The sequence below is a fragment of the Lactuca serriola genome, chromosome 8 (assembly GCF_051521515.1).
Source record: "Lactuca serriola cultivar US96UC23 chromosome 8, Lser_US96UC23_V15, whole genome shotgun sequence".
NCBI lineage: Eukaryota > Viridiplantae > Streptophyta > Magnoliopsida > Asterales > Asteraceae > Lactuca > Lactuca serriola.
Window position 1 is genome coordinate 218,960,291 of NC_136415.1, and position 22,494 is coordinate 218,982,784.

The 22,494-nt window shown below is 36.5% G+C and overlaps 1 pseudogene; it reads left to right on the plus strand.

Moving 5' to 3' along the window:
• The first annotated feature begins 1,061 nt into the window (after positions 1-1,061).
• On the plus strand, positions 1,062-3,052 carry LOC145067878 (uncharacterized; annotated as a pseudogene).
• Positions 3,053-22,494: the final 19,442 nt, after the last annotated feature.

Genomic DNA, 22,494 nt, shown 5'->3' on the forward strand with positions numbered 1-22,494 from the left:
CTCCATTTTATTAGTGAAGGCGTTGGTGTACTCATCCACTGACATGCTTCCCTTTGTCAAAGCCAATAATTGATTCTCCAATTCCAACATTTTCTCATCTGAATAGAACTTCCTATTGAAATGGGTCAAGAATTTGTCCCATGTTAGATGTAGTGACTTGTTAAAGCTTACAATCTTCCCTAACATGTTTCACCAACGAAGTGTTGTTCCCTTGAACTACTTCACAACATAGGCGGTTTGTAGCTTGCAACTGCACCCACACGTTATGAAAGTCGACTCTATCTCTGATATCGAATCAATGAATCCTATGAGATCTTCCTTCCCGTTAAATGATGATGGCTTGCAACCCATGAAATCCTTATACTTGCAGTAGCCTCTAGGTTCATCATTTCTCTTGACCTCTACTTGCTCTGGTCCTTGATGACTTTTCGAGTCACCATTACACTATTTGTAAATAGACCTTTAATGGCACGCAATGATTTACAAGACACATTTTTTGTGTGTCCTAAAAATAATGTCAGCTTTCCAAAATTTGAAGGATAGAGGACATGTATTTTTGTATGCCCTAAAATTAATGTCCAACAAAAAAATACAAACACAGAGGGCACTTATCTGAAATGTGTGTCATCTACAAATGTCGCTTTATAATTTTTTACTCAAACACGCGTTTTTAAAGGGGAAAATGAAATCCTCTAAAATTCTAAAATTTTGAACTACCCTGCTTCTGCACTCTCTCCTCTGTATCTCCATTCTTTCTCTCTGTAAACCGTAAGCCATCGCCTCCACCATTGAACCCTAAAAACCCAATCCACACTTCATGCTTTTGTGATTCTCTCCTCTTCGGCTCTTTAATCTCCGATTTCAGTTTGAAAACATTTATCGACCTCCCTGCTTCAATTAGAAACCCAAAAAATTAGAAAACGCCACATTATCGGGCGTTTTGGCACCGATGCTCTGGTGTACTTTGTCACCGTTTTATAATTTGTCCAACCACACCTACATACATATATACACCATCAAACTTCACCTCTTTTAATTCAATTTTACCCTCAAATTCCGCCATGAAAGAAGCCTCTCATACCTCTTGCAAAATCGACTCCCTTCCTCGCTCGTTAGCTTCTAACGATTGCAATACCAGATTCACTGCCGGTCGCCGTTCCTTCTGAGCATTATTATGGTTAAGCGACGAAATGGAGTGACTCATTCTGTCATAACTAAACTGAAGCCCAAGGCAGCCGATCCTAGAACATCAAGAACCATCAATGGATCTTCAATCAACGACACTTCCATGGTACATTAATATTTTCTCTTTCTTTCAATTCTTACATGTAAGTTATTAGTTATGTGTTCTGTCTGTGAGGAAATATTCATGCTTCAAAATTGAATTGTTATTGTCTGTAGCACATGGAGACAGTTTCGCAAGAGATTAAAAGAGTTAGGGCTCAGATGGAAGAGAATGAGTAATTGGCATCACTTATGAAAGGGCTTAGGGGTCAAAGTTAAAACAATTCTCAGTTTTCTGCTGAAGATGTTGAACTTTTCCTTGTCGAGGTCTTTTTCACAATCCATCACTTTTTCTTTAGTTCAATAATTTCTTATTTTTTATAAATAAGAATTTCTAACTTAGAACTGTCAATCGGTATAAGCATATATGTTCTTCAATCGAAATTTCTTGATTTTCTGTATACTTTTTTCAGACTGATGAACGTAGCGAATTATTGCCGATGGTATATGATCCTGCTAGCATCTCAGCTTATTGGAGTAAAAGGCGATGAGCTGTTGCTACACGTATCATTCAACTGATGTCTGTTGTAGGAGGATTTCTTTCACGTCTTTCTTGGGATGTGACAAATAAGAAGGTTAAAGAGGTGAGTATGATCTATCATGCTTTCTGCACTTTGCACATCTATTTTGTGATTTTGATCTATGTGAAATCACAAAAAACCATATACCTTGTCACTTCTAAAGATAAGGAGAATATAGATTGTGATTTTTTCTGCTTCCCTTTTATTCTTACTTTTGTGTTGATTTTTTTGTTATGTTGATCAGAATGAAGTTTCTCGAGCAATTGAGTTGAGGGAAATTGTAACCTCTTTCGGTCTCACATACATCAAACTTGGGAAAGCATTGACTGTTAGGCCAAACATATTGTCTCCTGCTGTAATAATGTTGTAATGACTGAGCTACAAAAGCTTTGTTATAAGGTTCCATCATATCCATATGATATTGCCATGGTACTTCCAGAAGAGAAACTTGGAGAGCCATGGCAAAACATCTATTCAGAGGTCATAACTTCTCCTATAGCAACAGCCTCACTTGGGCAAGTGTATAAGGGCATATTAAAGGAAAATGGGATTTATTTGATGTTAAGGTATAAAGGCCTTATGTACTTGAAACAGTAACCATTGATTTATTCATCATAAGGAACTTAGGATTGACTCTTCGACGTTTTCCTCATGTAATATTTGTCAAAATGATGTTTCTTTTTCTATTTTTCTTGATTATCTGAGGGTAGAAAACAATTTCTTTATGACATTTGACTATTTGTTTGTTTCATTTATAGATATCTTTGGATGTTTTTGGGTTAGTTGATGAATGGGCTGCCCGTTTCTTTGAGGAGCTTGACTATATTAATGAGGGTGAAAATGGAACATATTTTGCAGAAATGATGAAAAAAGACCTTCCACAAGAAATTTTTTCCCTTTAATTGAATGCATTTTGTGTCTATTTGATGGATACATAATTACATATTAATAATTTATCCTATTCCAGGTTATGATACCGAAGACTTACACTAAATACACATCAAGAAAAGTTCTTACTACACAATGGGTAGATGGTGAAAAGCTTTCACAAAGTATAGAAGGTGATGGTGGGGAGTTAAATACACTAAATACACATCAAGAAAAGTTCTTATTAATATTTTTTTTTGAGTCTAAGTACAATTTTTGTCAAAAAAGAAGCAACAATTTCAATTTTGCAATGCAATGTAGCCTTTGCACAAAACCAGAGTGTTGCACGTGTTGCACCTTCAGAAATGATGAATATATGAAAGGAGGTTTAGTTCAGTTAGAGCAATGGTGTACTCAGACCACAGCAAAGGTAAATGTTTACGTTTTTATTTATTTATTATTATTTTTTTGTAATGATGTTTAAAAACAACTCATACTTGATGAAAATGGAAGGATAATAAAAAGCCAAGGAAAATTTATGAAAATATAAAGTCATTCTTTATACATAAATTCCAAAAGAAAAACCTATATATAGTTTTCTTTGACGTAAAGGGGACAAAAATGCATTATCTAGCAATACGGAGAAAGAATTTGTATTGAAAGAAGTTCCTATACAAGTAGTTGTTTGAAATCATATTTTTATATTTTTTTGATTTGATTTCTTGTTCCGGATTCCCAGGTATTATTTTATTCTTTTTATTTTTGGGTGTTGTGAGGAAAATCGGCGAGTTGGGGTCTAAACTCGCCGAGTAGGATCGCGAATGTGCACGCGGGTTCGCGTCTGGACCCGGCGAGTTCCAGGGTGGACTCGGCGAGTCCACGCTGTTTAATGAAACCCTAATTTCCATGGTTTGGGACCTATTTAAAGGCCATTATGGCCATCCATTGCGACTACCACACCCCCAGAGAGAGTCCTAGATCGCTTGTGAGGAGAAGAGAGCCCATTGTTGATCATTGTTGGTGAAATTTGAAGGAGAAGGTGTCCAAGGCAAAAGAAGGCTGAAGGAAGTGCAAATTTAGTGTCTTCAGAGATCAAAGGCTTCATATTAAGGTATTCCTTCAGACCTTCTCCAGTATTGGGTGTTGATTCATCGAGTTAGGGTTTTTAACCCTTTAGAAGAAGAGTATGTAGAGTATTTAGTCCCCTTTTCGAGTATGTGCTTTGGATCTGGACTCAAAGAGGTCCAGAGACCTTAACCCTTGGAGCTTTATGAGCCATTTTGGAAGTCATGAACTTAGAATGTCATTTTTGGGGCTAAATCACAATTTTGGACCATTTCTATGTTTAATGTGTGTCAAGGTCCAAACTTTACGTGATTATCATGCTTGGGGAGGCCAAATCTATGATTGTATGGGACAGATCTAACCTCAGAAGTTGTTTTGAGAGTGTGCATGGCATGAACTCGCCGAGTCCCAAGAACAGACTCGGTGAGTAGTATGAAGGTTGCCCATTAATCATTCAGTGAGTGGACTGCCGAGTTGGGGGGGGGGGTGACTCAGTGAGTCAGAAGGGGATTAGAGGACTGGAGTTCAAGGCTATACTCACCGAGTTGTTCTTGAGACTCGGCGAGTTGAGTCGGGGTGGCCTCGCGATTCATGCCTGATGTGACTCGTCGAGCTTAGGGAGGGACTCGACGTGCCAAGCGGGACAAAGAGTTAGGGGTCATGTGTGTACTCGCCGAGTCACCGGAGTGCACTCGGCGAGTTGGGTCAAAGTTTGACCGTTGACTTTTGTTGAATTTTAGGGTTTGGTCAACATTGGAGTCCTTGAGTCAAGAGGGGGGGGGGGTAAAATAGTCTTTTAACCTTCTGAGGGTTACAATAGAGGGTCGAGTCTAGCCTTGAGTGTTATATTCATGAGGATATTTACTTTGTGTGAATAGGCGGAGGCTAGGCAATACTTCTACCGAGTCAGGGATTTATGAGACATCTGTGGTGAGTCTTCTCACTATGCCTTACCCGATGGGATAATTATATGTGACCGAAGGGTCTTATGTGTATGATGTATATGTGATGTAAGTTATATGTGATATGTTATGTGAAATGAGCATGATGTGGGCCGGAAGGTCAAGATGATATGGACCGGAAGGTCAACAGAGTCTGGGATGGAAATCCCCTGAGACACTTGGATCGGAAGATCCTATGGCCTGGAAAGGCGTATGTGCTATATGTGGTATTTTGGGGAACTCACTAAGCATGTATGCTTATAGTGTTATGTGTTATGTGTTTCAGGTACAAGTGATGATCGCGGGAAGGCGCCGACATGACTCGTACACACGCACACTGGAGTTTAAACATTTTGATCTTGGGGTTTTTGTACTGATACAATGTTTTTAATTATGAATGCAAATTATATTTCATGGTTTTTCAAAAGTGAAAAAATGTTCAAATTTTTACGGTGTTACAAGTTGGTATCAGAGCCTTGGTTTGAGGGATTCAGATACATCTTCGGAAATATCTGAACTCAAACTGGGGATTTGAGGAAATTTTTGATAAAGTAAAATTTTTGAAAAAAGAGAAAAAGGGTTTTGAGACAAACGGAGCAGAGCCGTGTGTACAATCAGCCAGCGCCCAAACGGTGATTTCGCAAAATACCCTCATAATAAGTGTTATCAGATATGCTATGTTATGCTATATGATGAATTACGATATTCATGCTAGAGTAGACTAGGTATTCTTATTAGGACTAGAGTGGCCTGATTTGTGATGCCTTAGTCTAGGGGTTTTGCCGCTGGGAATGCTTAAGAGTGTTTAGATAGCAGCGAGGTGCTTATGAGAGATTTGCTAGCGAGTAGCACATGATAGTAAGAGTAGGGCACTTGGGACTTGGGGCTCAAGGAAGAGGACTTGGGATGAATGCCGATGCGGTATGGACAGTAGTATTGGGCCCGTACTACTGAAGATACCGGGTTGGTGCGCAGTCTAAGTAAAAATCCTTAAGGCACTAAGGAACCAGTGGGGTGGAGTTATCGAGTGTGATTATACTCGAGTGGGTCCCTAATATTATTATGTTGTATTTCAGAGGGAGATCATGGTTGGGACACGCCACACACCAGAGGTCAACGGGACGAGTGATGAGGAGATCCGCAGGATCATCCACGAGGAGGTGGCTGCGACCATCCGGGCTGAGATTCCAGAGATGTTCAGGTCTATTAAGACCACTTTGATTGAGACTTTTGATGAGCGGTATGCTGCTCTTTCTAATGCAGCTGTTGCTGCAGCCACTACGGCCGTTTCTGCTGCCAGGCCGCAAGGGGGTGACTCGTTGTTGTATCGGGAGTTCAGCAACACGAAGCCACCAGAGTTTGACGAGACTCAGGACCCGATAGCCGCGATGAGGTGGGTTTCTGACATAGAGGGGTGCTTCTACACATGCTCCTGTCCGGAGCATCTGAGGGTTCAGTTCGTGCTGAACCAACTTCCCTTGGGAGCGAAGGACTAGCGGAAGTTTGTGACGACGCACTACACCCCTGCTGAGCTTGTTGCAGTAACCTGGGAAAGGTTCATTGCTATGTTTCGAGATGAGTACGTTCCCTAGGTGGAGAGGGAGCGGTTGGCGCAGGAGTTCCTAACCCTTAAGCAGGGTACTGAGTCGGTTACAGAGATTACACGGAGGTTTCACGAGAGGGCGATGTTCTGCCCTAAGCACGTGTCGACCGAGCAGGCACGTATGAGTCGATATCTGAGCATTTTGAGGAGAGACATTCGTGAGTTTGTGGCAAAATCATCATACCGGACATTTGCTGAGCTTCAGGCAAATGGCCGGAAGAGGGAGATCGAATTGGAGATGTAGGGATGTTTTTGAGAAAAAATCCTAGTGCAAATGTTTTTGAACTAGATAACATGATTGTTTTCCATATGCTGTTGTAATTGGATAAATCATATATGTCATGCTTATGCATAAAGGCCAAATGCGTCGTATGCTTAGAGCATGTCGAATGATACTAGTATAAGCCGAGAACAAGTCATTGAGTGACTTAGAGGAACATTCTAAAGAACTTGCGAGAACTAAAGAAATATTCCTAATCTGTGGAGTAATTAAAAGAAAGCTATGTTTTAAAGTTGTTACACATATGCTAAATTTCAACTAGATTGAGATGACTCTCAGTGACAATCAGCGTGTCCTCATTATGAATGAAGAGATAGTTACATGGATAGTGGTTCCATGTAGATTTTAATTACCATTACAAATCAGAGCTAGAGTACATTGTGGTTTGGAGAACCACATACAAAAATGCTTAATGTATAGCTCATTATGACTATGAGTAATCCCATTACGCAAGTATTGGCATCTAAGTCATATTTAAGCATCTAATTCATTCTCAATAGTTTTTTCTTTACACCCAAGTTATGTATAAAACTGAAAATGATTGTATTTGCAAAGTTTATGCAAATCAAGTTTGTGAAATCTACTTAACAAAGTTGCTTCATTAGCTAAAGCATGAAAGTCAAGCTGGTGCTATAGGGCATTGTTGATATAAGTAGATGTATTTGATTGAAATTTTGTATTTGGATATTGGAAAAATAAAGAAAACATATATTGTAATGAATTAAGATATTGGATATGAGTCATTCATTAAATAATTATTGTGTTTTATGTTACCATGTTTAAATCCTTGAATAACTAGGTTATCCTAAATGTCCATAGTCACTAATAGTTGTGGGATCATCTATGAGGTAATACTAATATGAGTGGATTAGTGGATTCTCATGGAGATGAAAATAGAAAGAGTTGCTACCAACTTGCTACCAACTTCATAGATACTTGATTAGGAGAATAAGTATTGGACTTGTCCCGCATCAAAACCACTTTATGGATTGCAGTTAAGAGTGATGTTTTGATCAAGGTTGTATCTTTGTATTCCTAGACCTGAGATACATATTTGGGACTTGAAGTGTAGGAATTGTTGTGCTTTGACATGGTTTAACGATGTTCCGTAAAAGGGCGGTCATATGGGCCATCGTTGTGTATGACATGAACTACATTGATGAGCGTATGTAGTCGAGATGGGATTTGTCCCTTTTATTTGTTGAGAGCTAGACATCTAAGACCTTACTTAAAGCTGAACAGTAAATAAGATTGTTGGCGACCAATATCTTATGTTTGACATGATTTCTGAGACAGAGGAATAATTGATACCACACCATTAGTAACGATTATAACTTAGAGCTCCCAGAATTGGCTGTTGATGAGATGACACCCTTCATATGTTGTTAGGGGCAGTAGCCCGTTGCTAGACGTCAACTATTGTCTATATTAGTCTGTAATGAATCTTGTGCAAGTGGGAGATTGTTGAATCTATATGCCCAAGAATCATTATGAAGTGATATTGCTAATAATATATCATCCTATAGGGTCACATCTTTAGCAAGTTGGCACATTTTGTATATTTATTATTAATGTGATTCTTAATAAATAATACAAATTATTATATTTTAATTAAGGATTAATTATTGGTTTGTGAAAATAATAATTACAAGAGAGTATTAATAGTTATTATATCAGATGGTATGATTTAATAAGTCATGTACAAAGTTTTGGACACTTTGGTTAACCATGATTAAGTTAAAGACTTACTCTACTATGGTTAATAAAGTTGGAGACAACTTTTGTCTCTTCCAAGACCCATGGCTGAAAATCATAAAGGCATGGGTGGTTGCTTTTCAACCTTTCTTCCTTTGTCCCCTATGCTTCTAAAGTAAGGTGATTACCTTTTATTAATTAATGGGGTTGCTTTTGCTTTTCATGGACTATATAAGAAAGTGCATGGAGCTTGTTTTTGATAAGTAAAACACTATCTTCTTCTCCTTTTCTTCTCACCAAAATCGTAAGTAGCATGGAGCTACTTCTTTTGTTTTTCTTTTGAAGATCATTCAAGTATTTGGTGGATCAAAGTGCTTCTCCTTTAGTGCTTATTTGAGTTAAGCACTCAAAGGCTTTACTTTATACAAGAAGGAACTAGCATTCCAAGTGCCTTAATCTTGATGGTGGATACTTGTAGAAAAGATCATGTTCTTTGATCTTTACATCTTCATCAACACCCCAATACCAAGTGGGTTCAAAGGCTTCAACGGTTATCTCTAAATCATCCTATGGTCGTTTTTTTATTTCATTCTAACCTCTATAAAGGGATCGATGACCGTTTGGTTTTGTTATGAACTAAAATAAACTTGTTATTTTTAATGTCTTCCGTTGCCGGTTTTTGTGAAAAACAAACTTGTATTTCGTATCAAAACCCAACATACATCTATAGGTTATGAGCCTACACTAACAACGTAATTCACGAGACTACCTAGAATGGTCAAGTGTTGTCATCCTACTCTAAGAGATGACTAGACATACCACTAACAGTTGCCTGATCGGGACCCACCATTTATGATCATCTCGTACAGAGATACCATACATCAACACCTAATAGTGTCATGGAACATAACTTTACTTTCTGTTCCTAGGTTACACATATTCTCCTAAGGAGAGTACCTAATATCAACTTGATTGAACTAAGTATCATCCATAAGTCTAAGTTTATCCTAGACTAGATTGCAGTGCCAGAAACCCAATTTTTAACACCAACTCTATTATTGAGTGACAGTAACCTATCTTTGTGTGTGTGTGTATATATATATTCCATACAAGTATTAGGTATTATTAATCATTTATCTTGTCTAACAATTTTACTTTGAATATTATTATATAATATGATGTATTTATCCTAACATAAAATAGAACTATATCTAGTTCGCACATAGCACGTTATATATCCTAACATATAATCTAGGGAATAAGCACATAATTTACATACGAATTCCAACATATATTTGATATTTTAACTAATACTTGTATTAAATCGTGTCCATGAAAGAGACTATGCATTCACTTGACTTAGGTGGGTGACTGGTGATCTGGGCCGAGTTTCGCCTAACACCTCAGATATTTCAGATACCTAAGTAATATTAATATAGAGTTTTAATCTAATGATCCTAGTGACGATAATGATTATAAAATAGGTTCATAATAATGATAATGATTATAAATATAAGTTACACTCGAATTAAAATAAGTGTAGGGAGTAAAGGACTAGGGGTAGAAGAGGTTCTAACTCCCCGTTCCTGAGTTCATTTCAAGGAGAGAAAAGAAAGGAAATGGGTGGAAGTGTAAGGAAAGTAAAAGAAATTGGTGTTCCCGAGTTTCATTAAAGGAAGGAAGTGGAGGGAAATGAAAGGATCACTTTCCCTCCTAACTTTCCTTCCGATTTGGAAGGATTTAGAGAGAAAGAACAAAATGTTTAATTTTTCTTCCATTTCTATCCAACTCAGGAACACGAAAGACGAATTTTGTTTCCTTTCTTTTCTCTTCTTTTCTCTCCTTACTTTCTTTTCTCTTCTCTTCTTTTCTTTGCTACAACTCGGGAACGAGTGTAAAGGATTATGGGTGGAATTGGGTGAGAAATGAGCCGCACTTCGACATCTATTATAGTTGGGAAATGAAAGTGCGCATCACACATATTTCTGGGTGCGTCACGCCTCTTGTCGGAGGTGTTAGTGTGGCTCCAGTCACAGGCTGACACGTGGTAGAATCTGGTGGGTTGTTGGTGCGCCCAGAATTTTTTTTTCAAAAATTCATATGAGCTCCGTTTTCTATTTCCTTTATATCCACATGTAGCTATCGATAACTAATGCAACTTTCATTCAGATTATGTTGGTTAATTGTCACTTTATTTTTAAATTTATATTTTTAATAGGCATAAACTGTTAAAGTCCGTATAAAAATCATAATTTTCTCATATGACTTCCGTTCTCAACTGTCTTTATATTGACAGAATCTTGTTGACCAGATCTTCAACTCCCGATTAGATTTTTTCCTCACAATCAACCAGTTTTAATTTTGGTATCTATGTCGCACACTACTGGGTTGAGACTTCGAAAAATTATAACTTCCTCATATGAAGTCGGATTTAGACGTTCTTTATACGCACGAGTTCGCTTTTTTGATTACTATGATTTTTTTAGATAAGTTATCCTAAATAATATTTTAAATTTTAATTCCTATTTTATCCTTATTTATTAAGTCTCGATGTAAGTTTTTACACATATATAACTAATATCTATAAAATTCACATAAGCACATATATTTAGATAATTCTCTTTCATTTATTCATAGATGATTTCAATCGTCGAATGAAATACACATAGATTCATATGCCAATGTTATAATTATTTCCCCCTTAGGATGATTCCATCCTAGAATCATGCATCAGCAAACATATGTGGATAACGTCTTTGCATGTCGCTTTCTATCTCCCTTGTGAGGTTTGGACCCGCTGAATGTTTACATCACACCAACACTAAGTCAATCATCATATGTTGTAGTTTATTCTTCTTGTAGTCAACGATTACTTTAGGCTCTTCGAGTAGCCTCTTATTCTCATCAATTGTTAATTACGAAAGTGGAATCATATCAAGATCTTTGCCCAAGCACTTCCTCAAATAACAAACATGGAAGGTGTTATGAATGCCTTCCAGTTCTGGTGGTAATCAAGCATGTAAGCTTGGTTTCTTATCTTATGAGGTACCTTGAATGGACTAATAAAATGAGGACTCAATTTCCCATGCTTTCCAAATCTTATAAGTCATTTCCATGGAGAGATTTTAAGTACCACTTGATCAACAACCTCAAACGTTACAGGTTGTAGCTTCATATCTGCATAACATTCTCTCCCGAATGATCTTTACTTTATCAGTGATATGTTGAGCCATCTAAGGACTCACAAAGTGTTTCTCTCGTGCTTCTAACGAACAAGATGGTTTATGGGACTTCCTTTCATATAATACTTCATAAGGAGGCATTTTAAGGCTTGAGTGATAACTATTGTTGTAGGCGAATTCTGATAATGGTAGGTGATCATCCTAGCTACTAGTGAACTCTAAAGCACATTCCCACAAAATATCCTCCAATGCTTGGAAAGTTCTCTCAATCTATATGACCGTTTGCAGATGCAATACTTAAAAACAATTTCGTGCCCATTTCTTTATGCAAACTCTTCCCGAAGTTGGAAGTAAATTGTATGTCTCTGTCTGACACGATTGATAAGGGTTGTAGGTTCCTTGATCAATATCAATTAACAATAAACAAAGAACACAAAAGAATTAACACATATGTATTCACTAAGAATATGTTCTCACTAAGAGAACAAGCACAAAGCTCTAGGGTTTGATGATCAATCATTGATTAGAACCCTAATATATAAAGAAAAGACAATATGATGTGAATCCCGACAAACTCAGGATATCACCTAATCTATGATAATAATAAAGTATATTCGATATCATTGATTAATGAAATGTGCTTGCAGGAGATGTTTTGGGAAGTGATATAATCATGTGATAACAGGCAATCTGAATCTGTGTAAGGGACTGAATCTGAATTGTCTAGGCTCTGTGTTCGATACGTTGGTAGGCACGAAAGATTCTAAATGGACATGACTAGGTAGAGTTGAACTTAGGAAATTGATAGACTTGAAAAATCTTGACCTAGTTAGATTCGTTTAGCCTGACAATCCGACCTGGACTGTAACATATGCAACTCTATTTCTATGCATCTTCTATCTATGCAATTCTTTCTATCTGTTAGCCATATACTGTCTCCTCTGCGTGACACATAATCCGACCTGGTACACAGTATATGCAACATTCTCTTCTCAATCCCTTTAAAAATTCAGTTAGTCATATGTTTCATCCTCTACGTGATTGGAAGAGATCTGACCTGGATGTATGGCATATGCATTCTAAATCTATCTTCTCTCTTAATAATTGTCTGCTCACCCGGTGTAAGGAGTATTCCGGAAGTCCTTGATGGCTGGAGCATTTTAGGAAGCGGGAAACACGTTCTAGTACAATTAAAATTTGAACACATACAGATTGTCTGTAGATCTCGCTGCTCAATTTAGGTGGACAACAATATCTTTGGTCATCATAAGCTGAATGGTCCTTAAGGAATATTATCTAGGAACTTAGGATCACATTGTCTTGTCACTAATAGTATGTCCTAATTTTGTCACAATCTCTTGTGTTTAAGTGGACCACAATACCGGCGATTGACCAGATCTATTCATGAAGGGAGAGGTACTGATAAACGGATAAAGGCAGTCTAAAAACTTTAATCTCAAATCACTCTTAAAGTTAGATATCATTTGATTTTTGTTAAATTTGTTCATAGTTTCTTCTAATTTAAATATTAGGGGAGAATTAAAATTTAAAAAAAAACCAAACAAAAATCAGAAAATTAAAAATCCAAAAGTAGTGTTATTTCTGTTTTATTTCTTGTTCAGAAAAGTCAAAAAAATCGAAAAATATTTTTGTTTCCTTTTAATTTGTATGCTAAGTTTTCTTTTTGTTTTGTTTTGTCTTGAAAAGTGAATTCAGGTGTAGATGAGACTCATGGAGTTTGTGTCAAAGATATCTGAGCCAAGGCTTCATCCGTGAGCATCGAAGAATTCTCATTCGAAGGAGGAAGAAATGAAGATTATTCTTTCGACATTCAATCCTTCAACCCCAGAAGCAATGTGAAGCAGAATTGAAGATTATGTGAAGGATTGCATTGAAGCCTCCTCAATCAGTCTGTTGTTATCTATAAACCTGCTGAAGTGATCCAGAAAATTGTTTCTCTCTGAAGTTCTCTCTTAAGATTCTCAAGCTGAAAGCGTCATCTTTCAAGAATCAGTACATCAAGCATCCTCACCCAATGTGCGTTCAATTCCAAATCTTGAAGAATTGCCCAAGTGCTCAAGATGAAGTAATTCATTGAAGATAAATGCTGAAGCCAAGCTCTCGATGAAGATTGACAAGAGAAGCTAGCTACTTTTTAGTGGGAGCTTGTTGGGTCAATTAAGAAAAGAAATTTATAAACCAAGGGGGATATTGTTGGGTCAAAATATGGTTTATACTTTTCTTTTTTGGGCAATTATATTTTTATGTAATATTTTGAGCTTTCAGTCTAGTTCACGGTCAGGTGGGGTTTACGGTCAGTGTTTACGGCCGTAAACAGGTTTACGGCCGTAAACCCATTTACGACCCATATTCTCCGGCCCATGTTCCCCTTGTATAAATGTAGGTGTTAGGGTGTGAGGAAGAGATTGATGAACGTGAGAAGAGAGAAACTAGAGAGCATTTTGTGTGTGTGAATCTTTTGAATATGAAACTTTTTTCTAATCAATTCCTACATAGATTCATCATATTCTTCTTCTTCTTCTCTTCTATTTGATCTGACATCATCCGTTTGATTGGGATTCCGCACCATCAAACGGATCTGATTGATACACGGACATTTTAGGGACTTACAATTTGTATCAGAGCTTGGTTGTATCAGTCAATTCGTCAGATTTGGAGCATTATTTGATCTTATTTTCAATATATTTTAGCATTTTTGGATAGATCTTTGAAAAATAAGGGGGGTTTGTTCTTCGTGTTTTTCATAAAAAAAAGTTTTTGATCGAGTTTTGGAGCTTCAAAGTCGAAGAATCAGTGTTTTTGGTCGAAACCTGTGAGGGTGTGGCGGAGTTTGCGGCCGACGGCTAGGGTTTCGGAGTTCACGGCCCGGAGTTTGCGGCCCGAGGTTCACAACCCGAGGATTGCAGCTCGGAGTTTGTGGGCTCGGCCTCAGTGGTTTACGGCCTCGCAGCTCGCACTTCCTCTTCGCATCACAGCTTCATATTAAAAAGGGAAAGCGATGTGGGAGTTCCCAAGAATCAAACTCGTGACCTTCAACTCATAAGCCAACACCTATTCCATCTGATCCAACCTGCTGGATGTTCTTATCCTCCCGCTTTTAATTCTTAAACACTCGTTATTCTTGGTTTAAACTTTCAAGATTTAACGCTTTTAACCCAAAATTCAATTTCTTTTAGTTTTTTTTTTTAAATTCCTTTTCATCCGAAATATTATATATATATATATATATATATATATAAATAATCATTATAATAATAATAAAAAAATTAATAAATAAATTATATTTTGATTTTTGTCTTTTATTTTTTAACTTTTGACCTTAAATTTTGACTTTGACTTTCAAGTTTGACCTTTGACTTTAAACTTTGACTTTTTCATTTAACTTTTAAATTTTCAAATTTAGCTTTTCGGTTTGACTTTTAAGTTTGACTTTTCAAGTTTGATTTTGAGTTTAAGTTTTTAAATTTGACTTTTATGGTTGACTTTTGAGGTTTATAGTCAAAGGGCATTTTTAAATTTAAGTTTGACTTTTAAGTTTTAGTTTAGCTTCTAGTTGTGCTTTTTAATTGATTTTAAGGTCTACGAGGGAGTTGAAAACATGAAAGAGAGTCATCAGGATATGTTAAGACAAAATTTCAACATTTTCGATTATATCCCTGGAGAAACCCTCGAAACTCATGTGCAACGATTTACTACACTTACTACTGAGATGAATATAGCTGGGATCTTCTTGTCTAAGTTTGAGATAAACAAAAAGTTACTGAATTCACTTCCGAAATCGTGGGATATGAACATGGCTATCATCAAGAAGACAAAAGATCTCAATAATCTTAGTCTTGCTGATGTAATTGAAGAACTTGATGGTTTGACGTGTAGAAAAACAGTGAGTTCTGAAAACATTCCGGTCACTAAAGTTACATGTACTCCAGCTTGTGAAACTACGATTAAATTTCTTCGGGAACAAATTGATTTATTAAAAAGAGAAGTTGAGGACCTGAGATATGAAGGATATCAACTTAGGAAAGGACAGAAACCCCTGAAGGCTGAATTAGAAGCAAAAATCAAAGACTTTAGGAAGCTTCGGGAAGAGTATAGCAACAAGTGTGGAAATTATGACTATATTAAGAGACAACTTGCTTCTGTAACTGAAGAACTTGACACATTGAAAATTAAGTGTGGAAAAACAGATTTCAGTTTCAAAAATTATACTGCATCAAGTCAGACAGTCGGGTCCTTATTTGAAACCCAATTAAAATTTTAAGATAATCAAAACAAAGGTCTAGGGTATGATAGTGTTCCTCCACCTTTCAATCATAACTACACATCCATCCCTATGACACAGGAAGAAATTGCTAGGGAGGCACATCTTCAGTATGGCAAACGAGCTGGATTTGTGTCAGGAGGAGTTATTAATGTTGAAAATACTAATGTTTCTACTTCATGTGCAGGTAAAGTAGCAGAAGATGAGAACAATGAGAGCACTACTGAAGAAACCAATGACACCTTGAACTCAGAATCTATTGCTTCGAATTCTGTTACTCCTAACAAACCTGCCGTTGAGAAATACAGGCCTCCAATTCCAACACAAAAGAGTTCTTGTTTCAAGTGTGCATGTGGGATCAATAAGAGACAAGGCATGGATACGCCACCAGGGGCAGGAAGAGACAACTCCCCAATGAAGAAAAAGACATGTTTTCACTGTGGAACACCTGGACACATTGCCAGAAATTGTCCTAATCGCGCATACGTTCCCTACTGCGCACAAGGATGGCAAAACGCGCCAAGTGGGAGATACTTCAAAAGAAATCCTTCCAGTTCATGTTCAGAAAATGGTGACTGGAATGCGCAGAAGGCCAAGAATCAAACCCACAAGGCAAAGAATCTGAATCCCAAGGGCAAGAAGGGAATGCCAGCCAAGAAGCCAAATCCAAGAGATGCTCCTGTGAAGCCAAGACCGGTTAGGTCAAAGTCATCTCGACAGCCGACTTCCAGTTCAAAAGCAAGTACTGAGGCACCCATCCGCTCAAACAAGAAATGGGTTAAACCCGACTATAGATGGGTTCCAAAGGCTCAATCTCCCAAATCACCTAATGATTCTAATATTTCTACATCTTTTGTTTGTGATAAACAAGATATGACATGGGAGAGAGTATCGTGCAAGGATGACAAAGGTCGACCCAGTTTCAAAATGGATTGGGTTCCAAAGACCAACTGATCCCGCTCTATGTTGGAGTAGTTATGGAGGCATATCATCATATTTTAGTTTGTTGGTAGTGGTTGTTCCAGGCACATGATAGGAGGCATCTCTTAATTGTACAACACTCAGAATATTATTTGAGAGTATGTGTCCGTTGCGGGAAAGGAAGAAAAGAAGAGATCACAAATGGGGTTAGTGCTTAATGACATGAAGAATTTTCGGATCTGTTCTGAGATTATACGTGTTGTTCTCAGACCTTCTGGATGCAAATTCAATCAGTGACTTACGGTTTGTGATTTCTTCTCTATACTCCTGAGTTTTCTTTTCTTAAGCTGATTCGCTTTAAATACTAATTTTGGTTTTAGGATAGTTTAAATTTGCGCATTTACTTTTGTTTCTCTCCTATGCACAAATTTAGGGGGAGAAATAAAAACAAAACAAAAAAATTAGACAAGTTTAAAAAAATCCAAAAACATTACAAAATCAGAAAATCCAAAAAATATGGTGTTAATGAAATGTGCTTGCAGGAGATGTTTTGGGAAGTGATATAATCATATGATAACAGGCAATCTGAATCTATGTAAGGGACTGAATCTGAATTGTCTAGGCTCTGTGTTCGATGCGCTGGTAGGCACGAAAGATTCTAAATGGACATGACTAGGCAGAGTTGAACTTAGGAAATTGATAGACTTGACAAATCTTGACCTAGTTAGATCCGTTTAGCCTGGAAATACAACGCTTGGATAGGTTGAGCAGGGAGATATATATTAGAATCTACTGGTCACATTAAAGAACCTGTACTTGGAACCATGGATTAACTTTTCCTCGATGTGCGGATTCTATCCTTAATTCCGTTATTGATGGGGCGACTGGTGAATTCCGATAAATTAGGTCTGTAGAAGGTTATTTTCTTTCTTTCTTTCTATTTGTTAGTCATATGTTACCTCCTCTACCTGATCGAAAGATCCGACCTGGACTGTAACATATGCAACTCTATTTCTCTGCATCTTCTATTTATGCAATTCTTTCTATCTGTTAGCCATATACTGTCTCCTCTGCGTGACTCATAATCCGACCTGGTACACAGTATATGCAACATTCTCTTCTCAATCCCTTTAAAAATTCAGTTAGTCATATGTTTCATCCTCTGTGTGATTGGAAGAGATCCGACCTGGATGTATGGCATATGCATTCTAAATCTATCTTCTCTCTTAATAATTGTCTGCTCACCCGGTGTAAGGAGTATTCTGGAAGTCCTTGATGGCTAGAGCATTTCAGGAAGCGGGAAACACGTTCTAGTACAATTAAAATTTGAACACATACAGATTGTTTGTAGATCTCGCTGCTCAATTTAGGTGGACAACAATATCTTTGGTCGTCGTGAGCTGAATGGTCCTTAAGGAATATTATCTAGGAACTTAGGATCACATTGTCTTGTCACTAATAGTATGTCCTAGTTTTGTCACAATCTCTTGTGTTTAAGTGGACCACAATACCGGCGATTGACCAGATCAATTCATGAAGGGAGAGGTACTGATAAACGGATAAAGGCTGTCTAAAAACTTTGATCCCAAATCACTCTTAAAGTTAGATATCATTTTATTTTGTTAAATTTGTTCATAGTTTCTTCTAATTTAAATATTAGGGGAGAATTAAAATTAAAAAAAAACCAAACAAAAATCAGAAAATTAAAAATCCAAAAATAGTGTTATTTCTGTTTTATTTCTTGTTCAGAAAAATCAAAAAAATCGAAAAATATTTTTGTTTCCTTTTAATTTGTATGTTAAGTTTTCTTTTAGTTTTGTTTTGTCTTGAAAAGTGAATTCAGGTGTAGATGAGACTCATGGATTTTGTGTCGAAGATATCTGAGCCAAGGCTTCATCCGTGAGCATCGAAGAATTCTCATTCGAAGAAGGAAGAAATGAAGATTATTCTTTCGATATTCAATCCTTCAACCCCAGAAGCAACGTGAAGCAGAAATTGAAGATTATGTGACGGATTGCATTGAAGCCTCCTCAATCAGTATGTTGCTATCTATAAACCTGCTGAAGTGATCCAGAAAATTATTTCTCTCTGAAGATTCTCAAGCTGAAAGCGTCATCTTTCAAGAATCAGTACATCAAGCATCCTCACCCAATGTGCGTTCAATTACAAATCTTGAAGAATTGCCCAAGTGCTCAAGATGAAGTAATTCATTGAAGATAAATGCTGAAGCCAAGCTCTCGATGAAGATTGACTATAAAAGCCAGCTACTTTTTAGGGGGAGCTTGTTGGGTCAATTAAGAAAGGAAAGTTATAAACCAAGGGGGAGATTGTTGCGTCAAAATATGGTTTATACTTTTCTTTTTTGGGCAATTATATTTTTATGTAATATTTTATGAGCTTTCAGTCTAGTTTACGGTTAGGTGGGGTTTACGGTCAGTGTTTATGGTCGTAAACAAGTTTACGGCCGTAAACCCATTTACGGCCCATATTCTCCAGCCCATGTTCCCCTTGTATAAATATAGGTGTTAGGGTGTGAGGAAGAGATTGATGAACGTGAGAAGAGAGAAACTAGAGAGCATTTTGTGTGTGTGAATCTTTTGTATCTGGAACTTTATTCTAATCAATTCATACATAGATTCATCATATTCTTCTTCTTCTTCTCTTCTATTTGATCTGACATCATCCGTTTGATTGGGATTCCGCACCATTAAACAGATCTGATTGATACACAGACATTTTAGGGACTTACAACAAAGTTTATGAAAATCAAGTTTGTGAAATCTACTTAACAAAGGTGCTTCATTAGCTAAAGCATGAAAATCAAGTTGGTGCTATAGGGCGTTGTTGATATAAGTAGATGTATTTGATTGAAATTTTGTATTTGGATATTGGAAAAATAAAGAAAACATATACTGTAATGAATTAAGATATTGGATATGAGTCATTCATTAAATAATTATTGTGTTTTATGTTACCATGTTTAAATCCTTGAATAACTAGGTTATCCTAAATGTCCATAGTCACTTATAGTTGTGGGATCATCTATGAGGTAATACTAATATGAGTGGATTAGTGGATTCTCATGGAGATGAAAATAGAAAGAGTTGCTACCAACTTGCTACCAACTTGCTACCAACTTCATAGATACTTGATTAGGAGAATAAGTATTGGACTTGTCCCGCATCAAAACCACTTTATGGATTGCAGTTAAGAGTGATGTTTTGATCAAGGTTGTATCTTTGTATTCCTAGACCTGAGATACATATTTGGGACTTGAAGTGTAGGAATTGCTGTGCTTTGACATGGTTTAACGATGTTCCGTAAAAGGGCGGTCATATGGGCCATCGTTGTGTATGACATGAACTACATTGATGAGCATATGTAGTCGAGATGGGATTTGTCCCTTTTATTTGTTGAGAGCTAGACATCTAAGACCTTACTTAAAGCTGAACAGTAAATAAGATTGTTGGCGACCAATATCTTATGTTTGACATGATTTCAGAGACAGAGGAATAATTGATACCACACCATTAGTAACAATTATAACTTAGAGCTCCCAGAATTGGCTGTTGATGAGATGACACCCTTCATATGTTGTTAGGGGCAGTAGCCTGTTGCTAGACATCAACTACTGTCTATATTAGTCTGTAATGAATCTTGTGCAAGTGGGAGATTGTTGAATCTATATGCCCAAGAATCATTATGGAGTGATATTGCTAATAATATATCATCCTATAGGGTCACATCTTTATCAAGTTGGCACATTTTGTATATTTATTATTAATGTGATTCTTAATAAATAATACAAATTATTATATTTTAATTAAGGATTAATTATTGGTTTGTGAAAATAATAATTACAAGAGAGTATTAATAGTTATTATATCATATGGTATGATTTAATAAGTCATGTACAAAGTTTTGGACATTTTAGTTGACCATGAATAAGTTAAATACTTACTCTACTGTGGTTAATAAAGTTGGAGACAACTTTTGTCTCTTCCAAGACCCATGGCTGAAAATCATAAAGGCATGGGTGGTTGCTTGTCAAACTTTCTTCCTTTGTCCCCTATGCTTCTAAAGTAAGGTGATTACCTTTTATTAATTAATGGGGTTGCTTTTGCTTTTCATGGACTATATAAGAAAGTGCATGGAGCTTGTTTTTGATAAGTGAAATACTATCTTCTTCTCCTTTTCTTCTCACCAAAATCGTATGTAGGATGGAGCTACTTCTCTTGTTTTTCTTTTGAAGATCATTCAAGTCTTTGGTGGATCAAAGTGCTTCTCCTTTAGTGCTTATTTGAGTTAAGCACTCAAAGGCTTTACTTTATACAAGAAGGAACTAGCATTCCAAGTGCCTTAATCTTGATGGTGGATACTTGTAGAAAAGATCATGTTCTTTGATCTTTACATCTTCATCAACACCCCAAAACCAAGTGGGTTCAAAGGCTTCAACGGTTATCTCTAAATCATCTTATGGTCGTTTTTTTATTTCATTCTAACCTCTATAAAGGGATCCATGACGGTCTTGTTTTGTTATAAACTAAAATAAACTTGTTATTTTTAATGTCTTCCGTTGCCGGTTTTTGTGAAAAACAAACTTGTATTTTGTATCAAAACCCAACATACATCTATAGGTTATGAGCCCACACTAACAACGTAATTCACGAGACTACCTAAAATGGTCAAGTGTTGTCATCCTACTCTAAGAGATGACCATACATACCACTAGCAGTTGCCTGATCGGGACCCACCATTTATGGTCATCTCGTACGGAGATACCATACATTAACACCTAATAGTGTCATGGAACATAACTTTACTTTCTGTTCCTAGGTTACATATATTCTCCTAATGAGACTACCTAATATCAACCTGAGTGAACTAAGTATCGTCCATAAGTCTAAGTTTATCCTAGACTAGATTAAAGTGCCAGAAACCCAATTTTTAATACCAACTCTATTATTGAGTGACACTAACCTATCTTTGTGTGTGTGTGTGTGTATATATATACATATATATATATATATATATATATATATATATATATATATATATATTCCATACAAGTATTAGGTATTATTAATCATTTATCTTGTCTAACAATGTTACTTTGAATATTATTATATAATAGTATCTATTTATCATAAAATAAAATAGAACTATATCTAGTTCGCACATAGCACGTTATATATCCTAACATATAATCTAGGGAATAAGCACATAATTTACATACGAGTTCCAACATATATTTGATATTTTAACTAATACTTGTATTAAATCATGTCCATGAAAGAGACTATGCACTTACTTGACTTAGGTGGGTGACTGGTGATCTGGGCAGAGTTTCGCCTAACACCTCAGATATTTCCGATACCTAAGTAATATTAATATAGAGTTTTAATCTAATGATCCTAGTGACGATAATGATTATAAATATAGGTTCATAATAACGATAATGATTATAAATATAAGTTACACTCGAATTAAAATACGTGTAGGGAGTATAGGACTAGGGGTAGAAGAGTTTCTCACTCCCCGTTCCTGAGTTCATTTCAAGGAGAGAAAAGAAAGGAAATGGATGGAAGTGTAAGGAAAGTAAAAGAAATTGGTGTTCCCGAGTTTCGTTAAAGGAAGGAAGTGGAAGGAAATGAAAGGATCACTTTCCTTCCGATTTGGAAGGATTTAGAGAGAAAGAACAAAATGTTTAATTTTCCTTCGATTTCTATCCAACTCAGGAACACAAAAGACGAATTTTGTTTCCTTTCTTTTCTCTTCTTTTCTCTCCTTACTTTCTTTTCTATTCTATTCTTTTCTTTGCTACAACTCGGGAACGGGTGTAAAGGATTATGG